General features: G+C 41.6%; 1 non-coding gene across 1 annotated transcript; it reads left to right on the top strand.

Moving 5' to 3' along the window:
* The first annotated feature begins 374 nt into the window (after positions 1-374).
* LOC141634843 (small nucleolar RNA R71) lies at positions 375-481 on the top strand. Its single transcript, XR_012539562.1, has one exon. It is a non-coding gene; the product is annotated as a small nucleolar RNA R71 (small nucleolar RNA).
* Positions 482-17,569: the final 17,088 nt, after the last annotated feature.

Genomic DNA, 17,569 nt, shown 5'->3' with positions numbered 1-17,569 from the left:
TCTCAAAGTTCCACAATTCTCACATATCCCACTTGGGATTGATGAAGATGCCACCATGGCATTAACATGATGCTTTGGTGATTTTGAGGCTTCTTCAAGCTTCCATAGCTTTTTCAAACTTCAAGTTGATGGTATCAATATGAGCACTAAGTTGAGCACCCAATTGAGTAATAGAGTCCACTTTATGATTTCCTCCTTTATTAGCCTTGCAAGGTCTATTATATTGTGAATTATGGACCGCCATTTCCTCAATCTTGTTCCAAGTTTGATTATCGTCAACTTCGGTGAACATACCATTTGATCCCATGTTGAGAATGTTTCTTGAGTCTTCATAAAGACCATTCCAAAATTGTTGTACCAAGAACCAGTCGCTAAGTCCATGATGAGGACATGAGCGATAAATTCCTTTGAATTGCTCCCAAGCTTCATACAAATATTCTTCGTCCCTTTGCTTAAAACCCGTAATTTGAGCTCTTAGCATGTTAGTCTTTTCTGGAGGGTAGAATTTTTTATAGAAAGCTAGATCCGACTTCTTCCAAGAGTCAATTCCAAGAGTAGCCTTATCAAGGCTCTTCAACCATTGTTTCGTGGTGCCAATTAGATAAAAAGGAAATAAGACCCATCAAATTTGGTCTTGAGTCACTCCGGTTTGTGAAATCGCATCACAATAGTCATAAAAAGTCTCCATGTGGGAATGAGGGTCTTCACTAGGCATCCCCCCAAATTGGCTTCTTTCGACTAATTGGATAAATGCGGATTTTGTAATGAAATTTCTGGTTAAGTGTTGTGGTGTGGGAGTACCATTGGGTAGGTTCTCCTCGGTTGGTACGGAATGTGATGAAAACTTAGGCATTGTGGGGTGGTTATGTCATTGATTTTGTGTTGGGTTCTCCTCACCTTCTCTTACAAAAGGGTTGATGAACTAAATAGTATTTAGTTGAATATCTACAACCTCACCAATACCTCTAAAATTATTTCTAGCATATCTTCTATTGGTTGTCAAAGTCCTTTTAATTTTGTGATCAATGGGTAACAAGTTACCTTGTGATCTTCTAGACATGCAAAATATCAAACAACTCGAAAACAATTAGAACAAACCTTGAGGAGTTTTACTTCCCCAAGGCAAAGAAAGACACAACTAATAACAATCAAAGAAAATCAAATTAAGTTAACACCGTCCCCGGCAACGGCGCCATTTTGATGAGAGTGTCGTTGGGGATCTCAATCAAACAAATTTATATTCTCAACAAAACAACTAGTTAGTGGTTAAGTCGAGGTCGATCCATGGGACGGTGGGTACACAAATTGTTCAATCTAATTATGGTTGTGCTAGGGGTTGTCACAATTGTAATGGGTTGAAGATTCTAGTCTAATGAAAGCAATAGAGTAAAACAAGCAATTAAAGGAAGGATGTAAATAAATGACTAAAAATGCTAGGATATCATGGGTTCATAGGGGATTCATGGGAGTTGATCATACAAACATGTTCTCAATTTTAAACAAGCAATTATTGTTGTAAAGGAACCGAGTTGGTGTATGTCTTACGGTTCTTAGGAAGAGTTGGCTCCCGGAGCCGAATCGATTAGATTGTACAACACCTACAAGTCGACTTACTTTCCTCCTAATCACTTCTATGAATGGTCTAACTAGACTCGAGTTGGTTTATATCTTACAAGTCAAGTTGAATAGATAAGAGATGGTTGTAAATGCAAGGATTCATAGGCTTAGCATTTCATCAAACATAACATGTGCATAGGTTGACATCACAACAAGCAAGCAAATTAATTATGGAAACATATTGGATAAAGCATGATTATTCCCCATGTTCACTTCCCTAATTATCCATTAATCCTAGCTAAGAGACTACTCACTTATTATCAAGTTTAACATGCTAACAAGGTTGTCAATCATATTAACAAGGCAAAACATGATGAACAAGTAAGAAAGATTAACAGTGATTAAAACAAGGGTTAAGAGAATTCTACCTTTGGAGATTCCAAAATAATAATGCAAAGAATAATAGAAGTACTTGATGATTGATGGAAGGTTGTCAATCTCCTAATTAAACCAAATGATCTTCTAATTACCCAATAATAAACTTGAATTACTCAATAATAAACTTGAACAATAATTAAAAAAAGATTAATGTGTAATTTTGTGGAAAAATTAAAGGACAATCTATTCTAATCTACTCCTAATCTAATCTAAGGAAAGTTGATTTAATCTAAGAAAGCTTGGTGGTTTGATTATTACAAATGGAGTATATATAGTGGTACATCATTAGGTTAAGCAAGGGTAGATTAGTAATTAACAATGCTAATTGTTGAGTAGGGAAATGCTCCTCTCAAAGGGAGATTCTAGTCTCCCTTTTGCTAGTCTTCAAGAAATATGTGCAGATCATGGATCATGTAGCAAGGAAAAGCTTCATGTCCAGCAATACGCTCGTCCCGTGCTGAAAATGAGTATCCTGTGCCTCAACCCGAGCGGGTTGAATTTGTCCCGGGCGGGTTGAGCTGTATCATGCCTTACTTGAACTCGGATTGTAAAACGGACGTCATTTTCTCATCCGGACTCCTGTTGGAGTGATTCAAAGCCTAGACCACTTGATTTTTCAACGCTGTTTCATCTAGCATACTTTTAGAGCCAAAGGAACAACTCTCGGTTTGGTTCCGAGCAATTTATTCTTGCATTGACTTCCTTCTCGTCATCCTTGCTTTTTAGCCTATGATCCTCCTATATACTCTTTATTTCTACTTTCTTGGTCATCATTCTTGCCTCCTCTTCATACTTAGTCCATCAAATATCGTCAACAAGCTTCCAAATATACACGAAAGACGGGAATTTCTGCCTAATTACCTTCTTTCCTACAAAACATACGAAATGCACTAGGAAAGCAAAATAAAAAGCTTTTGACGGATAAAATGGCCATGGAATGTTATAATAGTATGCAAAATAGGCTCAATTAGTGGACTAAATATGCGCAATTATAAGTCACATCAATAACACGTTAAAATATGAATGTTTTGTCACCTTGCCATGGCTAACATGAATGCTCTTACATGGTTCAAAGTGCTGCAATTCGGTGTATATATATATTTATAAGTGATGTGAGTAAAATTATATAATGACAAGAGTTTATTGTAGCTGTCACGAGTCCTAAACATATATATGCTTGGTTATCTAACGCAATCTTCCGTGGTGTCAGTGATTGATTACAGTTATAACAAGTCGAATTGGATGAGTGAAACTCAATGGCTATAATTTTGTAACATGAATTACGTGACTAAATATAGATAACTGATAAAGTTACTATTATTCAGTACTAACATTCCGAGAAATATATTACCTAATTTCCGTCATATTCTGTTATTATGAGTTGTGGTTGTGTAATGTCAGAGCTTAGGTTCCGTTAGCAGGAATCAGTGTTGGTTGCAGTTTGCGAGTAATGTCAGTAGGCGGATTTAAGTGTCAATTTAGGATCGGGGAAGTGGTTTAGTGGTGAACTTCGGGGACGAATTTCCTTTAAGAGGGGAAGGGTAATGTCGCAAATGCAAACGATTAAATTATGTCTATGTTATCGAAATTGTATTTATGTTACAGTGTTTTGGTACTTGGTGGCATTTTAAGTTATATGAACGAGCATTTGAACAACTTTGTATGATCGTTCGTGGTTATAGTACAGTTTTGTAAGATAGCAGGATGTGTATCTTGCCGGTTGTTTGAATTGCTTTAACGAGATGGCGTGATACAGGCAATGGGATAGGAACACATTTTGCTGTGAATCTATGATTATTTTGCTGGATGTTTTGTAAGTGATAGTTGTGGGCCGGTAATACATGGAAGTCTAGTTTTGTGGTCATACGGACGTTTGTCTGAATAATGTAATGTGGTGGTGGTGTAAATGATAGCCAAAGTTCGTATGTTTCATGTATGTGGATTGTGATCATAATGCGTGACCTCGCTGTTGGAGTCGTGTGGGCTGAACTTCGGGGACGAAGTTCTTTTTAAGGGGGAAGACTGTAATACCCAGGATATTTAAGGACTTTGATGACCAACTCTCTGACCAAGAAAGACCTTACGGAGGAATGAGTGAGAGATTAAGATGGGAACATGTACTATATAGGATTGGCTACTCGACCTAGCAGAGGCTACTCGGCCGAGTATCATCTACACTCGACCGAGTAGGGCCTACTCGGTCGAGTACTCCAGTACTCGACCGAGTATGGCTGCTGTTGACGCGTTAATATAAAACTCAAGTTCGCGAGATTCATTTCATTTCTCATCTCTCGACAGTTCCTCTTTCTCAAACCCTAACCTATCTCTCTCCTATATCATCCCTACCTCCATACACTCTCATGTTCTAGCCTACACTCCACCATGGGAAGGATGGGATTGCTTAGGAAGGATGCGTGTGAGGTCGTCGTCCGTGTCATCGTCGATCCGCGTTATTAGGTAAGTTTCTGCCTTGTGCCTCTTTTGCTAGGTTAATGAGGATAGTTGTATAATGGGGGATGGTTATCGTTGTAGGATGCATGTTGGAGTCGTGCTTGGCTATATGTGGATGCTTGTCATGGTTGGCCATGAGGTAGGGTTTCCCCAACTCAGTTACTGTTGATTGATTAAGATTGTGTTTGTTTTGTAATTGTTGTTATATGCTGATCATCGGAGTATGGGTGTTGTGGTGACAGTGGCGAGGTGGTTATGTTGTGACGGTTGTGGGGTTGTGACAGCTGTGATGCTGTGGTGTATGTGATTATGGTGGAGTCACTTGCGGGAGTGGCTTCACAACCTAGTTCGCCCTCCGTTGAACCCGTCACGGGAGGGGATATGCACATTAAGGAACAGGGATTGATATTCGCTCGTTGATGAGCTGGACTTGGTAGGGATGGGCTGTGGTCCCCCACCGGCGGAGTGGATTACCTATTGCGATGGGTAATCTGGCAGGGCTACAAACTTTTGTGTGTAGTTAGTTATCGTGGAGGATGATCAGCCGGTTACATTGTTTGTTTGACTTTATTGATTAGACAGTACTGACCCCGTGTTGCTATTTTGTGGTATCTACTGTGATCCATTCGGGTATGTTGAGCAGTTGTCTTAGCAGGTGCTGTTGGTTTGTGGCTGCTGGGCTTGGAGGGATCGAGTCATCACGCTACCGATTTAGAGGTGCAGAATCACGAGTTATAGTAGTCTCTATCAGTACCTGTAATCAGTTTTGTACCGAGTTATAAAGAGTACGGTAATGTATTATAAATGTTCTTTTATTGTCTATTTGATCTACTACGTCGGGTAACCGAGATGGTAACACCTTCATATACTGGGACGGTCCTTGGTAAGGCAACCTGGTGTACGGGGGTGTTACAACAATTGATAATTACAATCCCAAATTTAACACAAAATGAGACTAATTTCGGAATTTCTAAAGCAAGAAATGATAGAGTTGGAAAAGTTGTCTTATACCTTCCCGACTCCACTTAAATTGCTTATGGATTGATGTATAATACCAATTAACCCTCCTTGAGTTCTCCAATACCCAATTAAACCACTTGAGATGCTTGAAATCAAAGGCTCCAAAAGTTAGGGTTTGGAAGGAATTTGGGCAAAAATTCAGATTTTTGATGCAAGTGTTGATGGATTGATGATGGGGTAATGTTGGGAGATGAATTTGATGCTAAAGTTGGTGTTTTGTTGAAGTTGTAGGGCGATTTAAGGGGTTGGTTGATGTTCTTGTTGAAGGGGAAGTTGTTTGAGATGAGGGAGTGTCGAAAAAATATGAAGGAAGGATAAGAATCTCGTGTATTAAAGGCTTTAGCTTATCCCGTGGCAGTCAATTGCAAAGGCTGCGCTTCTTGCTGGATTCCGTGCCTTCACCTGAGTCCCAAAATTTTTCCTTGATGGATTTTTCTATGTTCTTTTCTTCCCTTTTTTTTACCTTGACCCATATAGTTGATGTTCCGGGCCATTTCACCCTTTATTTCTCCAATGACATGCTTCCTAAGAGTATCTTTCCAAGCCACTACACACTTCCACAAACCGTGAAAAGGTTCCACAATTGATGCACATTTTTAAGGCACACACTAACTAGGAAAGCGGTAAATTTGTGGAATTGAAACTATTCTATGAATGCATGTAAAGACTATTCTAAGGCATAGAGTATATACAAAGTTTTGCCGTTTATTTAACGTCGATGGCTCGACTTAGTACCTCTCAAGATTCAATCGTAATAAATCGGGTCCTCTAATGTGAGCTCCTCTTCTCCATGCATTTCAACCCCTTCATGATATATCTTGAGTCTTTGCCTGTAACAACCCGGATTATAAAACATAGGAAAAACATGATATAAGTAAATATCAGAGTATAATACTGATAAAAGGGTCAAGGTGGTGGAAACACCAAGCCCAAATCCGGATCGATACTAAATCCAAAACCAAACAAATACACTATTCAAAGGTTCTCAAAACATGAAAACAAAGTCCAAATTTATTATTCATCTCGCCCCTCGATGCATTCAAAACAACATCATCCAAACAGCAGCAAACGTTCAATCTGAGCAACCTGAACAAAGTCCTAATTTATTATTCAACTTGCCCCTACCAACAAACACAATGTATAGAATGAACGCCGTTAGAGCGTATAACGAACTGCCTCTAGATATGGAGTGTATAACGAGCTGCCTCCATAGTCGGTATAGACCGTATAACGAACTGCATCCACTGTGGACCATATGAAGAACTGCATCCACACTATGTGTAGCATATAACCACTGCCTACGTGCCTAAGACCTAGCCAGACCTCTCGGTGAAACACAGAGCGTATAACGAACTGCCTATGCTACACCGAACGACACTCGGGGAACAGAGCGTTTAACGAACTACCTCTGCTACCCCCCGACCATAGACATGGTAGTGTTTGTTCATTCCGATAGTATATAACTGATACTATCATGATCTATACAACCAACCAAATAACAAGTACACAGTAAAACTGACAACACCAACAATGTATGGACAAACACCACGACTCAAACCATAGAACAGTGTAATCGACTGTACTACTTATCATATGAATAGAGTAACCAAAGACATAAGCAAATTCAATGTTATACTACAACTGGGTACAACTCTAGATATGAAACAAACACTAATGATCAATGTTATAGTAACCTTAACCATAACATGAACTTTAGATGTGAGGTTATACTAACCTCGACTATAACTTCAACAATTACCTTTGAAGTTATTGTAACTTCAACCATAACCTTGACACGAAACTCAAAGTTATATTAGCGTCAACCATAACCTTGAGCCATAATCCCAGGGTTACATTAGTTACAACTATAACCTTAACTCGTACTTCAATGTTATAGTAGGTTCAGCTATAACCTTGAATTCATATTTCCAAGGTTATAACTCAAACAGCCATAACTTGAGTAACAACCCAAAGTTGTACTAACTTCAGCTATAACACTCGAATCATCATCAAGGTTAAACTAACTTTAGCTATAACTTTAGAGAGCACTCTTGGCCGCCCCATTAGGGTTTATTCGCAAACCCTAATTACGCTAATGACACCCATAATTAACACATAAGCAACATATGATATATAATTAAGACATTAAAACATATACAAACATGTGAAAACATAACTAACATGATAATAAACAATCGAACATGTACCAATCATACAAAACAATCATTAAATCATATTAATTACATCAATTGGCATAAACACAATAAAAGAGAAACACCTAGTTACCTTATTATGCAAATAATCCTAAAGATCCTCTTCAACGATATAGACGTCTTCTCCAGGTGCGGTCTCCACGCCTTTATTGAATCATCCATGTGCCAAAGATAACGATTCTAATAAATATACTAATATATACGTATAAACTATAAAACTATAAAAACTACATGAAAAATATAAAAACTTACGAAGAAGATAGATAGATCCAACGATTAGGATCGATCTAAGCACGAAAGATGATGAAGAGAGGAGGAAGAAGGCGCGGCACGAAACCTAGAGGGGGTGGAGGCACACGACACAAGGTGAGAGGAGAGAGTAGAGAAACTAAGTTTAGGGTTTTGAGAATTATGAGAAAAGTAAAGTAAGGGTTTGGTTTCCCTTCATATTCATAGAAAAGCTCATGGGTTTATTTCAAGTTTAGGCCCAAAACTTACCCATATACACCAAAAACCACGTGAGACCCAAGGAAAGAGCGGGTCTTCACCGTTTTCGAACCCAACGAGCTAAAAAGACAAGAGACGGGTATTTTTCCAAAAAATAAAATATGAAATATGGGAAAATAAAATTAAAGAAATATATTCCGGAAATTAGGGATGTTACAATCCAACCCCCTAAAAAGAAGTTTCGTCCTCGAAACTTGATAAGAGAACTACCTCACTCGAAAAGATGCGGATGCTTCTCTCGCATAGACGCTTCGATTTCCCAAGTCTCCTGCTCGAACTCTGACTCCTCCACAGAACCCGGACCAAAGGTACAACTTTATTCCTTAGCCTCTTCTCCTGATCTTCCAAAATACAAACTAATCGTTCCTCATAAGTCAGGTTAGGCTCAACCTCGATAATAACAGCCTGTAGAACATGAGAAGGATCACTGCAATAACGACACAACTGCGACACATGGAACACATCATGAACCTTTGACACATTCGGAGATAAAGCCAACCTATAGGCTACCTCGCCAACTCTCTCGAGTACCTCATACGGTCCAATTTTCTTAAGACTAAGCTTGCCCTTAAGCCCAAATCTCTTCACACCTTTCATCGGCGAAACCTTAAGAAAAACCTTATTGCCAACCTCAAACTCAATCGGCCTACGCCGCAAGTCTGCACACGTCTTCTGTCGATCCTGGGCTCCCTTAAGCTTCTCACGGATCAACCTCACCTGCTCAATCGATTCTTGAACCAACTCTGGACCAAGAACGACAGCCTTACTAGAGTCGTCCCAACACAAAGGACTACGACAATTTCTTCCATAAAGTGCCTCAAACGGAGCCATCTGAATACTAGCTTAGGAACTGTTATTGTAGGAGAACTCCACAAGCGGTAAAATCTTCTCCAAACTAACTTGGAACTCCAAAGCACAAGCTCGCAACATATCCTCAAGCGTCTGAATCGTACGCTCAGTCTGACCCTTAGTTGCAGCATGAAAAGGTGTACTCATCTTAAGTTCACTGCCCAAAGCCAACTGCAGCTTCTTCCAAAACTGAGAACAAAACCTCGGATCACGGTCGGAGATGATGTCCTTAGGAACACCATGAAGATGAATGATCTTACGCTGATATGCATTCGCTAGTTCCTCGAGACTCCAAGTGTCCTTCATCGGAATGAAATGCGCGACCTGAGTCAAAAGGTCAACCACGACCCAAATCGCATTCTTTCCTCTCGGCGACCTCGGCAAACCCATTACGAAATCTATCGAAATCGAATCCCATTTCCATGTGGGAATCTCCAAGAGTTGCAGTAGACGACTAGGTCTCTGATGTTCAAACTTGACCTTCTGACAGATTAGGCAACGACTCACAAACTCGTCGATCTCTTTCTTCATACCCAACCATCAAAACTGTAGCTTCAGATCCCTGTACATCTTATCACCACCAGGATGAACCGAATATGGAGTACTATGAGCCTCCTTGAGAATCTTACATTTTAAGACCTCACAACTAGGCACACACCAACGACCTTGGAATCGCAGACCATCATCAGGTCCAACATCGAAGCCTTTGGCGCGACCTTCGCTTACAGCGACTCGAACTCCTTCTAGGAATTCATCCTCTCTTTGCTTAACTCGGATCTCATGAAGGATCTCGGGTTCAGCAATCATCACACTCAAATCTAAAGTACCAGGAAGAACTACCTCAAGGCTCATCTTCTGGAACTCTCGACTCAAGTGATCAGGTAACACCATCACGGATCTCATGGCATGACACACCTTGCGACTCAAAGCATCGGCAACCACGTTTCCCTTACCCTTGACACGGCTATCGAAACCCTATCAAAGATAAAACCTAACGGTCTCAACTAAAATGTAGCAGAGGCAGTCAAGTATCGAATCCACAGGGAGGTAACGCAATTATAGCTGTCTATTTCTAATCCTACGGTAACAATTGGGGGTTGTTTGAATTTTGTTCTAAACTACAAAGTCTGAAGGGAAGATAAATAAGGCAAGAGTAAATTAAGCAATAAAATATGATTAAACTATCAAGAAAAGGGGGACATGTCGGGATTTCGGTTCACTACGGTAGTCCAATAACTCAGCTGTAAATGATTCAGACGAACTAATGTGAGACGGATGTTAAAAGGTCCTTTCGGTCCACTTTCTATCCTAAAGTACCACTAACTTAACTTTCGTCCTCATTAGGGTAGTCTCTTGTTTATAACGAGGCCTGTTTAGTCCAATCTTTCGATCCGAGGATTAATTTTAGCCGATTTAATGGGTGACATAGAAGCATGCACTCAACTAGGTCGGGAATTACAGTTAAATTGCTATAGTGACAGAGTCTCGTGATTAATTCGTCTAATTCATCTACTAAATCGTCATCTTTCTACCGTAGATTCCCTAATCCCAACATGCAGGGAGTTTAGCTACTCATATCGGCGATTAAACTAACAGCAAACAAACTACCAGCAGTGAACATTATAAATAAACTAAAACTTGCAATAATGAAAATTAGGGCAAAGGAAAACAAGAACACAAATGAGAAATTAAAGCAAACAAATGATTATTATTAAATAAGGGAGAGAAAGGATTACAATCAGTGCGAATCCGGCGTAAAGAACAACGGAATCCGAGCAATAATAATCCAAAGTAAAGTAGCAGTGGAGAAAAGCAAAGTAACGTAGCAAGGTTTACAGTAAAAAGTGTTTGATAGATTAGAAGATAGTAAAAAGAGATATGCTAATAACCTAGTAAAGCATAGGTTAAATAGCCAAACAAACAAAGAGTTTGTGCGGAAATAAATAAAACACGGACTAATTAAAAGCCCATAATGTCGAAACCACTCGATCGAGTGGATTAAACCACTCGATCGACCAAATTCTCAGCAAAAGTCGCTCGATCGACCAATGGGTTACTCGATCGAGGACTTGGTCTTGTGCAGCTTACTCGATCGACTGAGGAACAGCTCGATCGACCATCAGGGGGTGTAGAAACCACTCGATCGACTGGTAAACAGCTCGATCGAGTGACTATGTCTTCATTTCAGCTCACGTCTTCACCCAAGTGTCTCGTAATGCGTGCCGCGACGCTTCCAAATGCAGCGTCTCACTCTGGGACAATCCCGTCTCCTCTAAATGCATGCAAAAAGGACAAAAAGGAGTGTGGTTCCACTACTTTCGCGATCATTCCTACATAAAGGACAAAATACACCAAAGTAGCCAATTCAGGGCAAAATACCATAAAAACAGTATAGAATTGCATAGGAATACGTGCTGAAATAGGCTAAAAAGACTATACATTAGGCACGTATCAAATCTCCCCAAACCAAACCTTTACTCGCCCTCGAGTAAACTCAAAACTAAACTAATGGAACGGAAATGATAACTCAGAGCTAGCTTAACTTGTCTACTTGAACCGATTTAATGCAACAAAAATCAACAGTTAAAGCCAAGCAGTCAATACGCAAGCGAATTATAAGCTGTTCAGAAATAAAGCTGACCTATTGACCTTGCAAGATCAACAAAACTGGACTCTCACGTGGTCACTCTTCTCTCATGAAGCAAGGGCAAATGTAGTATGTAAAAGAGAGAAGAAAAGACAGTCACTCACCTAACTGCGACCTACATAACATGCATGCAACAAAAATGAAAGACAATTCAAGTACTAATGCACAAATTCCAACCGATAATGTCCGTCACAGCCGAGGGTTTGCAAACAATATGGGAATAGTGAGGTTCAGGTGAGAAAAGGCAAAACAAGTTATGGAAATGTGGAGGTAAAAGCGTCAAGCTAGTTCCTAACAAGACCATAATGAAACCATCCGGATCTCAACTGACTGAAAGACTAAGTACAAGTGCCCTTCACTTGGCACAAAACTCACTAGACTCAAAGCACAATCTCCTCAAAAAATATGGGATAGAACGGAGGAGTCAGACGGTGACAAACTTCCTCTTTTAAAAACATCGTCTGAAACAACTAACTGAAACAACCAACCCTCTCTGATTGTACGTCTTCAAACATCTTCTCAACTCTGACAAGAGGGCACAACTATTTTCATGATTTTTCTTTCTTTCTTTTTTTTTTCGTTTCAGCTCTTTTTTTTTTCATATTTTTTTTCTTTTTTTTTTTCTCTTTTTCTTTCTTTCACGTTTTCTTTCTTTTTTTTTTCTTTTCAATACTTTTTTTTTCTTTCCTCATTCCTTAATACAGACACCAACTCCAAACAAGAATTACGGACCAAACTGCAATGGAAAACATACCACAAGAGAACATACTAACTAGCTTGACTAGGCAGGCTTAGTTTGGAATGTAGCTAATGGGTCAAAAAGGCAAGTTTTGGCTAATGTGGAGCTAAATGGGTGAAAGATATAAAGAAAGGGGAAATTGCAAGACCCTCCCTGCATGTGACACCAACCACAAACCCGAATATGTGCATTTGACGAGAAATTGAATGTCATAAATGTGCAAAAGAGATGAACATGCTATGCAAGGAGTACTACTCTCAAAATTCCTAATGAACTGGTCATGAATGTCACCAGTTATGGCTCTAAAACTCAGAATTTTTAAGTAGTTTGCCAATTTATAGGTCAAGTCTAAACAGTCAGCTTATATTTGAACAGAAATTCGTAGATTATGCGTATGACAAGGCTAAAAACTATCAATAAAAGTGCAAGGCTCAAGTAAAATGACAAGTTATAGTGCAATTTCATCACGGGAATCTACCGTTCCGACTCAACCTATATGCAAAAATAAACGTGAAATGTTTTTTGAAATTTGAAATTTTTCTAATTTTTTGGGTTTTTTGATTTTTTTATTGAAAATAAACAACAATGCAAGCTGAAGAATTAAACGTGAATGCAAAATAAATGCAGATGCAGACTCAAAAGGATGCAATACCCTCCCCAAACCAAAATGGACAACGCCCTCGTTGTCCTCCAGCATACACCAGCAGAAAAATGGGGAACGGGAGAATACAACCAACGAAATAAAAATAAAGGAGACGAAATAAAAAGAGTAAGGGAACATACAAAACACGAACTTCCCCAAACCAGCGGCGGGAAGTGAGTAGACCAGTAGCTACTCGTCGTCGTCGGCACCACCATCTCCCTGGCTCTCCGACCCAACAAAACGGTTTCCCAAACCAGCAACAAACTAGGGGAAACTCTAATCGTCATCTCCAGCCACATCCTCCGGACCTGGTGTGAACGGGGGGTCGCTCGCCTCCTCTCTGGCAGCTCGCTGTGCCGCCTGCTCAGCCCGCAACCGCACCTCTCGTGCTACCGGTGTCTCATACGCCTCGTCCTCTGAGTCAGAAGGGAGTGGAGGGTACCCACCCTCTGGGTATCGGTAGAAGGAGGGATGCGGCCACCCTGCTGGAACCGGTTGCCGTGCTCGGATATGGAACTCGTAGAGCGGGAATACAGCCAAGGCCATATCCCGTCTCATCTCAGTAAGGTACCTGCACATATCCAGAAGCCAGGCATCACGACGCCCTTGGTCCATGACCTCGGGCGCCCCTAAAACAGGAGGGCAAACAAAATTGGCCGGCAAGGCCGAACCAGAAGGAGGAGGGGTAAATGGAGGTGGAGGCGTGGGAGTCTGTGTGGGTCCGATCGAGTCGAGCCGAGTCGAACACGAGGGCTAGATGACTCTCCGGCCTCCCGCTTCCTCTTCCTAGAAGAAGAAGGAGGGGTGAAGGTAAGGTGGTAAGTGGGTAGAGGTGGCCTCGCTCCCTCAGCAGCAGTCGGGAGCGGTAGAAGTGGAGGAAGGGTAGGGCACGGCAAGGTAACAGACGTGGAACCACAAATCTTCCACGTCCTCGCGCCCTTCTTCGGGAACCAGGCGAAGTCAACCATGGCGGCCAAGTCAAGGTAAGCTTTGCTTTTGAGGCGCGATAAATCCGGGATCGATGGGGTAAATATGGCGGGCAATCCTAGTCACTAACCCGCCGCAGACACAAGAGGTCTTGACCCTCGTCCCAATTCCGTTCAATCTTTGAGCTACCAAATATGCAATGTTTAGAACAAACGGGGTACCGTAGTCAATGTTGAGGTACCCCGCGAGAATCGCTAGCCCGGTGTTGGTCACGTTATTGGGCTCGGTCGCCCAAAGATGGTCTCTCCTATCGATCGCAAGAAGTAACGGGAGCGGTGAGTGTACATGTGCTCCCTTCCGTGCGGGGAAGGGAGTGTGAGAAAGCGCAGCCCAAAGTGGCTGAAGGAGATCTCGAGGTGGGTCGGTGGGACCGTCACTAACGAGGCCTAGAACCTCCCCAAACCTGGCCAAAGTCCAGTGGTGCGACTCATTGCGGAGTCGGAAGTGAATGCAAGGACTAGAGGGGTTGGCATCGTAAGAGTCGGTGTCAAAAGAGTAGGAGCTGAAAAACTCGTATGTGGGGATACGAATAGCAGCTTCCTGCATGGTAATCAGACCCGACATACCCGTCCCGTTCAACAAACTACAGACCTCCTCGTAAATACCTAAGGTCTCTAGGTCAGTCCGTGCAATGAAACGGGTAGAGGAGAGAGGGCAGCGAAGCAAAGCGGATAACCGAGTCCGGTGATCCGAAGAAACGAAACGTACCGTGGGCAACGCCGGTAAAGGAGTAAGGGCGGCCTCCCCGTCTGCAACAGACTCAGGAAGGGCTGGAAGTAAGGGCTAAGCGGCTAGCCAGGTGGCTCGGCCTAGGTGGCGACATACCGGGTTGCGGAAATCGGCGTGGCTCCTCGACCCGATAGAAACGGCCTGGCAGGTGTAGAAACAACAGCTGAAGCTGCCGTGGTGACTCAGGCGGAGCTAGTGGCAACAGCAGGGGCCACTGACTCGCTCGAGGATGGACTAGAAGCGGTACTAGTAGAAGGCAAAGAATTAGTGTCCATCCTGCAAAATTATAAAGGGTATGATAAGAAAACGGCTGCTAACCGTGGTTAAAACAACACGTTAACCAACATGTGACAACACAAGAGGGCCCTATCAGTGGAAAATTCGACTTACAGCAGACAAAACCCAACAGTTCCTCAGAATTTTCGAAATAGTAGCATGCAAGGGCGATAGGGGACGAAAAAAAACAGTTAACTACAGCAACAATTATGCAAGAACTGAATTTAAACAAGCAAGAAAGCATATAGACCGTCTGACAGTCGAAAAATTCGACTAAGAAGCCCTAATCGCGGGAACTCGCGCAAATTTCGAACTAAACATGTGAAAATAGTGAGGAATTGAGATGTGATCATCAAGCAAGCTAAATAAGGGCACACAAACACAATTAAGTCGAGAAAATTCGACTAAATATGGACATTCAAACCCTAATTCAATTTTTACCTCATAATAATCAAAGTAATTGAAATTAAAATGCAAAAAAGGTAAAAGGAATGCTTACTTGGTGAGAATGATCCTACAATTGCAATTAAACTTCAAATAAACAAGCAACAATGGCGATTTAACAGCTTAAAACCGCAAACCCTAAATCCCTTTTAAAACAGTGAAAATGGACACAAATAGAGGGGAAATCAAGGGGCTATTGAAGATTAAAGTGCTAGCAACGAATTGTAGGTGACGGATTTGGTGATTTTGGGCAAGAAAATGGGGATTTGGGGGAATGGAAAACGCAATTAGGGAGAGGGGTTAGACGGAATTAGGGTGAAATGAAATAGAATTAGGAAATAGAGAGTTTAAGATAGAAAACTCCCGTGTCCACTGTTCATTTCCACTCAATCGAGTGGTTTTTAATCACTCGATCAAGGACTTTTGATGTTCCCCTTACTCGATCGACGAGCATCCACTCGATCGATCAGTTGTTCCCTTGGCTTTTCTCGATCGAGTACATGGACTACTCGATCGACCATAAACTCACTCGATCGAGTACAAAAAGTACTCGATCGAGGGCTTCCTCTCGTAGGCTCTTTGAATTTCGTCCTTTCTTCCTTGAAATGCGTGAGACTTCCCCAAACCTGCATAAAAACACGTCCAAGAGTTTCCCAAAATACCAAATACGCAAAAAACACAGTCTATAGTCTTACGGCTATGCTAAAAAAAACTGTCTAAACTAATTGTCCTAATTAAAACGTAATAAAGTAAATGTAAAAGAAATTCAAAAATATCTATTACAAGGTGTTACACGGGGCATTTCCCCGTTTAATTCTCATCAAATTTCAGTAGCCCCTTCGTGGGCTTCTGACTGGAGGACGTCACCTCAGCAATATTGACCGACCTCTTCAGTTTCCATGAGCTTGAATCACTATTTGCAACAGTAGGAGGAATGTAGTTCCAATCTATGTAGGTTCGAACCTTCTTCGTTCTCGCTCCTCTGTCATCTTCTTCGGCACCCTTGGCTCCAGTTTGATTGACAACAGTTGCGCAACGTCCCTTGACAACTCCTTTATTGCTTTCATCTGTACCTGCAGCAAGGAAAACAGACGAACTTTCCTCCTTCTTGCTCTCAATTTGAGGCGGAGGGTTAACAATAACAGAAATCTTCTCCAAATTTTCATCTGGAGTGTCAATAATAGAAACAATAGAAGAGAGAGCATTGCAAGGCTGAGCTTGCATGGGAGCTCTCCGAAACTTGGACTGATGAAAAATCAGCTCCTCATCCCCTACCTGAAAGGTCAAAGTCTTCCCCCTGACGTCTATAACTGCACGGGCAGTGGATAGGAATGGTCTCCCTAAAATGATAGGGGTGTGTGCATCTTCGGGGATGTCTAAGACAACGAAATCAACGGGAATAAAGAACTTCCCGATCTGAACAGGTACGTCTTCTATTATACCTAATGGCCGTGATAGACTACGGTCGGCCATATGGACAGTCATGTTGGTGCAACTCAGTTTTGTCAAACCAAGTCGCTTAGCCAGAGACAAAGGTAAGACACTTACGCTAGCGCCTAAATCGCATAGCGCATTATCGATCAACTGCATACCGATATGACACGGAATCGAAAAACTACCCGGGTCTGATTGCTTAGGAGGTAACTTATTTTGAAATAGGGTTGACCCCACCTCACTCAAAGCTACGGTCTCGCTGTCATTAATAGTCCTCTTACGTGCTAAAATTTTTTTCATAAACTTTAAATAAGAGGGTACCTTAGTCAGCAATTCAGTGAACGGTACGGAGACTTCCAAGCTCTTCAAAAGTTCGACAAGTTTGCCAAACTGTTGATTAACTTTGGTATTCTGCAGCCGCCTCGGGAAGGGAACCGTGATTGGTATCTCGAGCCCCTTGTTTCTCGCTTCCAAAGTGTCTTCCGGTGCAAGTTCGGTATCCTTTGGACGCTTCTTACCTCTAGAACGAGGTCTTTCCGGTGATTTCTCGCTTAAACGAGCACTAGCAGGCTCTCGAATAGTCTTCCCGTCATCAATATCACTCGATCGAACAATATGCTCACTCGATCGAGCAG

Source organism: Silene latifolia, chromosome Y (assembly GCF_048544455.1).
Source record: "Silene latifolia isolate original U9 population chromosome Y, ASM4854445v1, whole genome shotgun sequence".
Classification (NCBI taxonomy): domain Eukaryota; kingdom Viridiplantae; phylum Streptophyta; class Magnoliopsida; order Caryophyllales; family Caryophyllaceae; genus Silene; species Silene latifolia.
Note: the sequence above shows the minus strand (reverse complement) of the source record. Positions and strands in the feature narration are given on the sequence as shown.